Genomic DNA, 10,355 nt, shown 5'->3' with positions numbered 1-10,355 from the left:
CTGGAGATTTTTCTCTATTTCACCTACTGTAACCTTCATTTCTGCCTTTATGTTGTTGCCATACTCATTGAGTTCTTTGAGTATCTTGATCACCAATGTTTTGAACTCTGCATCTGATAGGTTAGCTATCTGCATCTCATTTAGCTATTTTTCTGGGGTTTTGTTCCTTTCATTTGGGCTGTATTTCTTTGTGTTCTCAATTTGGCAGCCTCCTTGTGTTTGTTTCTGTGTATTAGGTAGAGCTGCTTTGACTCCCTGTAAAAAACACCTGTAAACTGTGTGAGGCAGAGCCTTAGGTAATCACTATGGTAGGGCAACCTGCTTCACTGTTTTGTGGCTCTGTAGAGTGGGGAAGGGCTAAGAGAGGGCACTGTGCTGATGCCTTTCTTCTGAGGGTTTGCCTGGCACTTGACCTGTTTCCAGTTACTTCACCCACTCCCCATATGCAACTGGCACCCTTTCAGCTGTTGCTCTGGTGTTGAATCCCAGAGTGGGGATGTGTGTGTATGTTTTAAGACCAAGTGGGCCCTTTAAGCAAAGTTTCCTAAAATTCCAGTTTCCTCTGCCACCCCATCCCCCACTGGTTTTTATAGCCAGAAGTTATAGGGATTTATCTTCCTGGCACTGGAACCCTGGGCTGTGTGGTCTGGCCTGGGGCTGGCACTGCTTGCTCCCAAGATATCCCTCCTTATTTTTATCCACCACACAGGAATGTGGGACCACCTGTGCCCATTCCGCCACCACTGCAGTCTCTCTGTGCCACATTGAGTCTCCTCACCTCTCCACCCTTTCTCTGTGTCTCTGCCACTCTACCCATTTGGAGGATTGTGGCTACTTTAAATCCTTGGTTATCAGACTTCCATACAGTTTGATTTTATGACAGTTCTGAGTGTTATTTGTTTTGAAATTTAGTTGTACTTCTTTTTGCAGGTGTGCAAGGTGAACCATGTCTACCTATAGCTCCATCTTGACTGGAAATTCCCAATCCTAATAGCATTTTTTGATAAGCAGAAGTATTAGCTTTATAAAAGCTTAGTTTACCAAGTAAATCTTTAATGATTTATGGTTTTTGTGTCCTATCTAAGAAATATTTGCCTATATCAAAGTTGCAAAGATTTTTTTCTTAGGTTTTCCTCTAAAAGTTTTAAACCTTTTACTTTTACACGTTATCTATTATATATTTTGCTAATTATTGAGTGTGCTATGAGGTCAATACTTACAATGGATATCTAATCGTTCACCATTTGTTGAGGCATATTTTTTCCTCATTGAAATGCTGCAGTACATCTGTTGAAAAATCACTTGGCCACATATCTGTGGGTCGATTTCTGGACTATCTCTGTGCCTTTGATCTACATGTCTATCCTTTTAATATCAGCACACTGTCTTGCTTAATATAGTTTTATAGAAAGTCTTGAAAACACCTTGTTTATTCTAGGTCATTTTCCTTTCCATAAAAACTTTACCCTGGCTGGCATAGCTCAGTGGATTGAGTGCGGGCTGGGAACCAAAGTGTCCCAGGTTCGATTCCCAGCCAGGGTACATTCCTGGGTTGCAGGCCATGACCCCCAGCAACCGCACACTGATGTTTCTCCCTCTCTCTCTCTCTCTCTCTCTCTCTCTCCGACCCCCTTCCCTGCCTAAAAAGAAATAAAAAAAAAAACTTTAGACTCAGCTTGTCAAGTTAGAACCTGCGCATAGGTTTTGCACATGCTTTGTTACTCCAAAGTATGTAATTTTTAAAATAGTATTGTAAGTGAAATTGTATTTTTAATTTTATTTTCCAAATGTTCATTGCTGATGTGCAGAAATACAAATTAATTGAGTTTGTATAGTAATTTTGTATTGTTTTTGTCTATGACCTTGGTAAATTCAACTTATTAGTTCTTGTAGCGTTTTTGTGTGTGGAACTCCATAGATTCCTTAGTATTTTATGACACAATAATGTTATCTGTGAAAACCAACTTAAATATTCATCAACAGGAAAACAGATAGACAAATTTTGGTGTCTATATAATGGAAAAACTCAGCAACAAAAAGGGAGAATCCACTGATACATGCAATGAGTGGGTAAATTTCAAAGCGTTATGATAAATAAAAGAAGCCTGACACATTCCATTTACTATATGAGATTCTAGAAAATGCAATTCTTCTATAGTAATAGAAAGCTAATCAGTGGTTGTCTAGGAGTGGGCAAGAAGACAGATCAATTGAACAGGATATAAGGAAAATTTGGGGGCTTATGAAAATATTCTGTATCTGGACAGAGGTGTGGCTTACATGGCTGTATACAATTTTCAAAACCCATTATAAAGTAGATTTAAAATTAAAGTATTTTAAATATAAATTGTACTGTAAATTCATGCTTAAAAAAACAAGTCCCTCAATGCTCAACCAGCTGCCCATTGTCACCTAGGGTGTAGGATTGTAAAAGCAGCAACTACTTTACTGAAGACCTTCCAGGCAAACATATACTTGGCTCCCAGTACGTCCTGTGGTCTTTTACTGCGGCAGAGAGGACTAGCTCCACATGAACCCACAAATGAGACTTACACCAGAGGCAGACATAAAGCTAACTCTCTGCTCCCCTACCTGGCATCACACTCAGCTTTCTAAGAGAATGAAGGGCACTTCCTAATATCAGCTCAGCTGATTTTAGGAGGTAGCCACTAGGCTTCCAAAGAAATAAACTAGAAGGGGAAGAAGGGTACGGGAAAGAGAAGACATCCTCGTCATTTATGCTTTATGACTCACTCAAGAACAATAACCATCACTTACTGATGACTCACTCCATGCCAAGCATGTGCTACTTTATCTGATTCTTACCGTAACTCTAAGCACAACTCCCGTTATGCCAGTTTAGAGAGGAAAACACAACAGGAGCAAAGAGACTAAGAAAACATCCCAAGCTTTGGAACTAGTATAAGGCAGAGCTGAACCACTGCACATGAGGTCAAAGTCTATGTTTTTAACTGCAACCCTGCCTCTGCTGGTGAACTAGCTCTGCTCCTGAACTCAGGCCCATCCTCCCCCTCCTCCCCCAGCTGAAGCCCATGCAGCTGGGGACAGGCTCATAGCAGAGAGGACCCAGGCCCAGCACACAGAGTCCTGTTCTCTCTGTTCGCACTACCTTGAGAGCACCCAAAGTTCAGAATCCTATTTAGTCACTTTCTCTATAATTCAAATGCAGAAGTACTTTAAAGAGACACGTAGCTATTCCCATGAGCTATAAATATGTAATTTATGGGGAAAATGGGAACTCTGTGTTACATTCAAATTGAGGACTATTTAAAGAAAGGGGGAAAATATCCCATAATTTTGAGTCATGGGGGAAATAACTACAGTATATCATACTAGTAAAGAGGAATGTAAAAATAGCTTCTGTTTAGAAGTTTGCATGAAATGTTAATGTAGCCTTGAGTTTATTTCAAGTATTTTTAATTAAGCATTTTCTTTTTTACAACCTGATAAGTAAACCAAGGTCAAATCATTTTAGATGCCAACTTGAAAAATACCTTAAGATCAATGAGTTCAAGTCCCTCAGAAAAGAAGAAACAGAAGGCACCTATCCTTTGAAAACCAACTGTCATGCCATGTGGGTCATTGGTCACTGAAGAACAAGATCCTAGAAGGTGGGAGCCATGGCTGTTTTTCTTTTCTTTCTTTTCTTTTTTTTTTATTTTAAGGGGTGACATTGGTTAATAAAATTATATAGGTTTCAAGTATACAATTCTGTAATACTTCATCTGTACTGTTTTTTCTTTGGCTTGCCTAGAGCATGAAGGTCAGTGTGGGTGAACACCTCATTTTTATTTGCCCAAAAGTCTTCTTACAGGAGGCAGCAACCTCTTTATTTTGAAAACTGCCCCCCACCACTCCAACATCAGGTCAAGTGAGAGCAGCCAAATGAGGTGGCATCCTGACCACGTGAGTGAGAAGACTAGCCAAGCTGGTCTCTTGGAGTCCTTCCCCAGGATTTTTTAAAATTTAGACTAAAGAAAGACAGCATAGCAGGGATCGTGCGTTCTGGCAGAGTGGGGATAGTCGGTCTGAGAGAAAGAGCCCGAAGTCTTTACCTCTCCCGGTCGGGCTGCTTCTGCAGCCACCAACCCCATGCCCTCCAGGGGTTTGGTTACATGTGGGATCACAGTGCCAGACAAGGCACTGCTAGTCTACCAAGTCCTGTGGTCTACTGTCATTCTTCTCAAGATCAAGCTGAAGCCACAAATCAAAGAACTCTCTGCTGCCACTCAGAAACAATGGGCCGTATTTTCCAGCTTCTATTCTGTCTCAGATGCTTTATGAGGAATTTCACGTAATTCACCTCGGTTAATCCTCACAACTCCATGGAAGAAGGGCCTATGTATACTTATCTTCATTTTACAGATGAGAAACAAAACAAAACAAAATTACAGGCTCGATTTTTTGAGACCTTAAGTAACTTGCCCATATTCACACCATCACTAGCCTTTTTCCATTACTTTGAGGGCAGTTTTAATACTGCTTGGTGTAGATCTGGGCTCCCTCCTAACCATACTTGTGTAGGTATGAACTAAGAAAAATAAATCTAAACTAAAAGCTTGATGCAAATGTTCCAATGTCTTTAAAAATGGAGCTAGCAACTAGGAAGCTGAGCAAGTATCTGGAGCCTGTCCAGCCAGCCCATCACACTGGAGGTTTCATTCACACACAGACAGTGATTCTGCACGTGGGCACCAGTTGAGGGTAAAATTAGGGAAAAGCCTCAGAGGTCTACAGTATGTGCCTTTCTGAAAAAATCTATTTTCTATTGTGGTAAAATATACATAAAACTTACTATATAGCCCTTTTAAAATATACGTTTCAGTGGCATTAAGTATATTCATACTGTTGCACAACTGTTATCACCATCTATCTTCTGAACTTTTTCATCTTTCCAAACTGAAACTCTGTCACCATTGCCATTAAACATTAAATCCCCACTCTCCCCACCCAGCCCCTGGCAACCCCCTTCTACTTTCTGTCTTTATGAATTTGACTACACTGGGGACCTCATGTAAGTGGTAGAGAATATGCTTTGAATTTTCAACCCCTCCAACTATTTACTGAGACCTCCTATTTGCTCAGCACTATGCTAGGGGGAAAATATATACAATATGAAAACTGGTTCTTGCTCTTGAGATCATTATAGCTGAGCCACGAAGACAAGGCTAGCTTCTAAGAAACAACATGTACGTGCATGGTGCTGACTGGGAGGGCAGGGGAAATCTGGATGACAGAAATCCTTGTATGCTGGTATAGTCTACAAAGTCTTCATAAGAAGACTGAGAATGAGGTTTGGTTGGGCAGAGAGGAAGATTCTCAATTGATTAAGTCATTCACAAATCCAGGCAGGCTGGATCACACCAAGTAGATCCAGCCAAAACCAACCGGCCACAGCATTCCGATCTGGTTTCTGAGGACAGGATGATCAACCCTACATCTGTGGGTCAGACTTCTGCTTGCATCCCCAAGTCCCACATACAATGGTTTCCTCTTCTCCTATTGCAAAGCAGACACAAAAGAAAATCAAAGCTTTTCTGTTGCTGTTGTTATTTTTTATGATCATCTCAGAAAATAGCCAAACCAGCTCTTTTGGACAAGTGTGTCTTTTTCCTTTGGCGAAAGGAGTATGTAAAAAAGCTCTGAGGTTTGTGTAGAATGTCTAACCACCAGGGTCAGGTCACATCAACCCTGACCACAGCTGGGGTCACAGACTCCTGGAGTTGTGGTGAGCAAGATAAGCCTCCAGCTGCTCTAACCAGTCATTCTGGTCACATTGGCCCTTTAAACAAGCAGTATGGAGGAGCTCCCCCACCCTCACCCTTGCCAGCACTCTGAGCAAAGGGCCACTGGAGCAGCACTCTACAAAGCTGTCCATGCAGGGCTGCCTCCCACGTCTCTTCCCATGTCTCCTCCTGCTGGGTCTGCTTCCCAAGCATAAGCCTCAGCTACAGACCCCTGTGTGTGAGTACGAACAGGAAGACAGGAAGGCCTGCAATGCTGTCACTCATATTGCCTTGTTTTTTCTGTTTTTCCTTTTTCTTTTTTCACCTTTTCTCTCAAGATGTGGTAGCAAAAAAGAAAAAAGTAGTCTCTACTTTTAGACATAAACATTCCTTGGTGTCCCACAGCATGTAGGTTTGATTCTGACTATTCTTTCAACTATGTGCATGTTACCAGAAATCGCAAATGTGGGTGGGGCTCAGGGAAGCCACCAGGAAGCGCATCATGGGGCTTTGCCGGGCACTTCACAGCCCCAGGAGAAGAAAAACATGAGATGGCAGCAAGTGGGTCCTGCCTGGATAATCTGCAAGCCCCCCACAATCACGGGCATGCAGCACTTATGGGGAATGGATGCACAAAAACCAGAACCAAATACAGGAGGAGGGACTAGTGGCTTCTGAAAAGGGGGTAAAATTCTGAGATAAATTCCTACACTATTTCCCCCTAATAGTTCTGAAAAATAGAAATCAATGTCTAAGGCCTCTCTCAGAATTCCTGTAGAAAGGGAGCCATTTCTTTCTACTACAAGTGTTTCCCTCTGAGCGCAGTGACCTGGAAAACGTCACATGGGGAGCATGACTCTCTAGAGCTGAGTACCACAGAGATGGTGGCCTTGGTGTCCGCAAGGACACCACGGCCAGTGAAGGATATCAGGGAGACGTGAGAACTACGAACCACACTGCAGTTACTTTCAACCAGTTCCATTATCCACCCATTTCTTGTTTATTCCTTTCTGCTACCTACTAAACATGTTGAATCTTAAAAATATCTCAGTTCTGGCCCACAACAATGCAATGGTCCAACTGGTACTTATCTCTAGTCTGTTTTTCTCAAACACATTCCCCCTACTTCCCTGAAGTGGTATATTTAAAATATAAATCCCACTCTATAACTCTCTTGCTTAAAATTATGTTCAGGATGAATTCCAAGCTTGGTTTTGCTTCAAGTAAAAAGAGGCTGGCATATATGAGGGGACCCAAACATACGTAGAATTTATTTATTAAAAAGTGTGTATTTAATCTTACATGTTTAAACTTTAGTCACCTTCAAAGTACTCTCTATCCAATGCAATACACTATTGAGATGTTTTTTCTGCTGCTCAAAAGTTTTTGAATTCATTGATTTTGATGCCTTTTAGTGCTTCTGCCATTTTTTGTTTCATCTCTTCCATATCCAGAAAAATGTTTCCCTCTGAGGAATTTTTTTCATCTGAGGAAACAAAAGAAAAGTCACTGGAGTGAAATCAGGTGATTTTTAGGGAGGGTGGGGAAGAGGGGAATGGCGTTTTAGGGCAAAAACTGCTGAACACTTAGAGCAGTATGGGCAGGTGCGCTCATAAATCACCCGTCATGAAAGGGGCAAACGTGTTGAGTCTTCAAAAAAAAAAATCCACTGAAGCTAAATGCAGCCTCTCACAACAATGCCAGCTGGCACACTGATACAGATGGGTTCCTAGAACACTCACCTAGCAGGGGAAGCCTGTACTACAAGGCGCCCACCCTCCAGAAGATAATTCCAGGTTTTTTTGTGTGTGGGGGGGGTGTCCCTCCTCATATATAATTATAGTGAAGACATCAAGTTTCAAAGATAAGTTTTAAAAATTTCATTAGTCTCCAAGCCAAAAGTCAACCACCAACATAACATAGACTTTATGAAATGAAAATAAAGTCTATGTTAACATTTTTCTAATATTATATAACAGAAAATGAGAAAGTTTAAAAATGAGGAAGTTGGGTCTGAAAAAGTCTAGAGGGAAAGATGAAAAACAGTTCATCCTGCAGAATAAGTTCTGTTACAATTGTAATTACAAATATAAAATAAAGACATTATTTATAAGACACACAATTACTTATAGTTTTTCAAAGCCTCTTTATTTTGGCATGCACTTCTTTTATACTCTCATTATTGTTCCCCTAGTCCTGCTTCCTGTGATCACCTCTCAAACTACCTGCACCCTAGTCCTTGTTTTAGGTACATTTCAGGGAACCCGAGCTAAGAAAGTAGGTACCAGAGTGGCCCTAGAAAGTAAAAGCTTAAGACCTCTGAACCTCCAATCCTCAGGATGGGATTCTGGACCTGTGTTACTTACCCACCAGGTGCTAACAAGGGTGTCTTCTCTAGTAGTAAGTGGAGTGATGGTAACTCTCAGGGTGCTGTAAGGTTAAGATTCTCATCTGTGCTAGATTAAGATATGGAAGAGATGAAAGTTGAAATATTTGTTTATTCAGTAGCTTTGACTGGTCCTATAAAAATATGCAGTTGACCCTTGAACAACGCAGGTTTGAAGTGCATGGGTCCACTTATATGTAGAGGTTTTGTTTTGTTTTGTTTTGTTTTGTTTCAATAAACATACAGCTGGCCTTCTACATCCCTAGGGTTTGCATCTGTGAATTCAACCAACCGTGGATATGGAGGGACAAATATATGCTTTGTTCTACACCATTTTATATACGGGATTTGGGCATTGTGGATTTTGAAACCAATGGCCCGTGGACGCTGAGGGACAACTGTTGTTACATTTGGAGGAGTCTAAAGTTACATGCAGATTTTCGGCTCTGGGGTGGCCAGCACCTCTAGCTCCTGCATTGTTCAAGGGTCAGCTATACATCCAGAAGCAGCTAGCTTGACAAACTTTTAGAATAGCCTATTAAAATTTCAGCTAAAATACCATGTGGGGAATAACATTGTACAGAAGGGACACTGTCCCCCAAGGCAGACTGTATGCATTAAATCAATGATTTTGGATCTATGTCCCCAGGAACTAGAATACCTGGGTCCTCAACACTGTACAACCTTTCAAGTACCACAAAACCCAGACCCATACTGTGCCAGTTGGTGCGGGCATTAAAAGTTGCTAGATCATACCCCTTTCCTCCTAATCCTCGGCTCCTCAAGCTACCTTCCAACTTTTCTCTATGTCAGCTAAGCTGTAGGCAGCTGGTAACCACTGTTCTCATCTGCCCAAGAGAACGACTCCGAGGCTCTGATGAGGCCCATACAAGAAAAGTGCTGTCCCGTCAATCTTGCCCACCCCCACCCCACATTCCTATGACTCTGTTCCCAAGTTCCATGTCTGATGTTTTTGGAGCAAACTTTGCTTCCGAACTCTCTTTTCCCTTTTCCTCCCTCCTTTCCTCCTTCCTTTTTGCCTTCTTTCCTTCAGGCCCTGCCAAAATGCATATAATTAAGGAAAATCTAAATAATCATGGAATCATGACAAAAGGAAAATATAGGTAGAAGAATAAAATATTAGCATACAGAAAAGCTGACATTGTGACGAGCTGAATCATGCTCCCCTCTCCCCAAAAAGATGTTGAAGTCCTAACCCCAGGATTGAGAATGTGACCTTATTTGGAAATAACAATTTTTGCAGATGTAATCAAATTAAGATGAGGTCATCAGGGTAGGGCTTTATCTAGTATGACTGGTGTCTTCATAAGAAGAGGGAAATGGCCCTGGCTGGCATAGCTCAGTGGATTGAGCATGGGCTGCGAACCAAAGCATTGCAGGTTCGATTCCCAGTCAGGGCACATGCCTGCAACCCAGGCCACGGCCCCCAGCAACCGCACATTGATGTTTCTCTCTCTTTCTCCCTCCCTTCCCTCTCTAGAAATAAATAAATAAAATCTTTAAAAGATTTAAAATTTTCAATTAAAAAAAAAGAAGAGGGAAATTCAGGCACCGACACACAAGGAGCGTGCTGTGTGACAACAGAGGCAGAGGCTGCAGGAACACATCTCCAAGCCAGGAACTGCTGGCCACCGCCAAAAGCTAGGGAGAGGCCAGGAAAGACTTTCCCCTGCAGATTTCAGCGGGAGCATGGCCCTGCTGACGCATCTGTTTTGAACTTCTAACCTCCAGAACTGTGAGTGAGTAATCTTCTACTGCTTTGAGCCACGAAGTGTGTGGTGCTTGGCTACAGCAGCCCTAGGAAACTAATAGAGTAGGCATCCCATATCTGACTCTCAGCTTTCCCAGCAACTAAAGCAAGGAAGCCGTCTGTTCCACGCTCCACAGTGCCCACAGGATGAAACGATCCCGTTTGTTCAGGGGATGCAGAGCTTTTCATCACTTGAGATCAGAGAATGGTCTCCTCTGGGTAAGAAAAAACACTGTGGGAATCAGTGGGAAACAGCAGTGAACAACATCAGGACACTAGCTCTGATAATAAATTTTATTCAGCTCTTTCCTGCAAGGTGCCTCACTGAAGGCAGAGGACATAACCCCCAAGGGACAGCTCATAAAAGCACATCTAACAGCCAGAGATGGCTATTATCAACAAGACAGGTGATGACAAGTGTTGGAGAGCTTGTGGAGAAAAAGAAACCCTT

Source organism: Phyllostomus discolor, chromosome 3, assembly GCF_004126475.2.
Source record: "Phyllostomus discolor isolate MPI-MPIP mPhyDis1 chromosome 3, mPhyDis1.pri.v3, whole genome shotgun sequence".
NCBI classification, from domain to species: Eukaryota; Metazoa; Chordata; class Mammalia; order Chiroptera; family Phyllostomidae; genus Phyllostomus; species Phyllostomus discolor.
Note: the sequence above shows the minus strand (reverse complement) of the source record.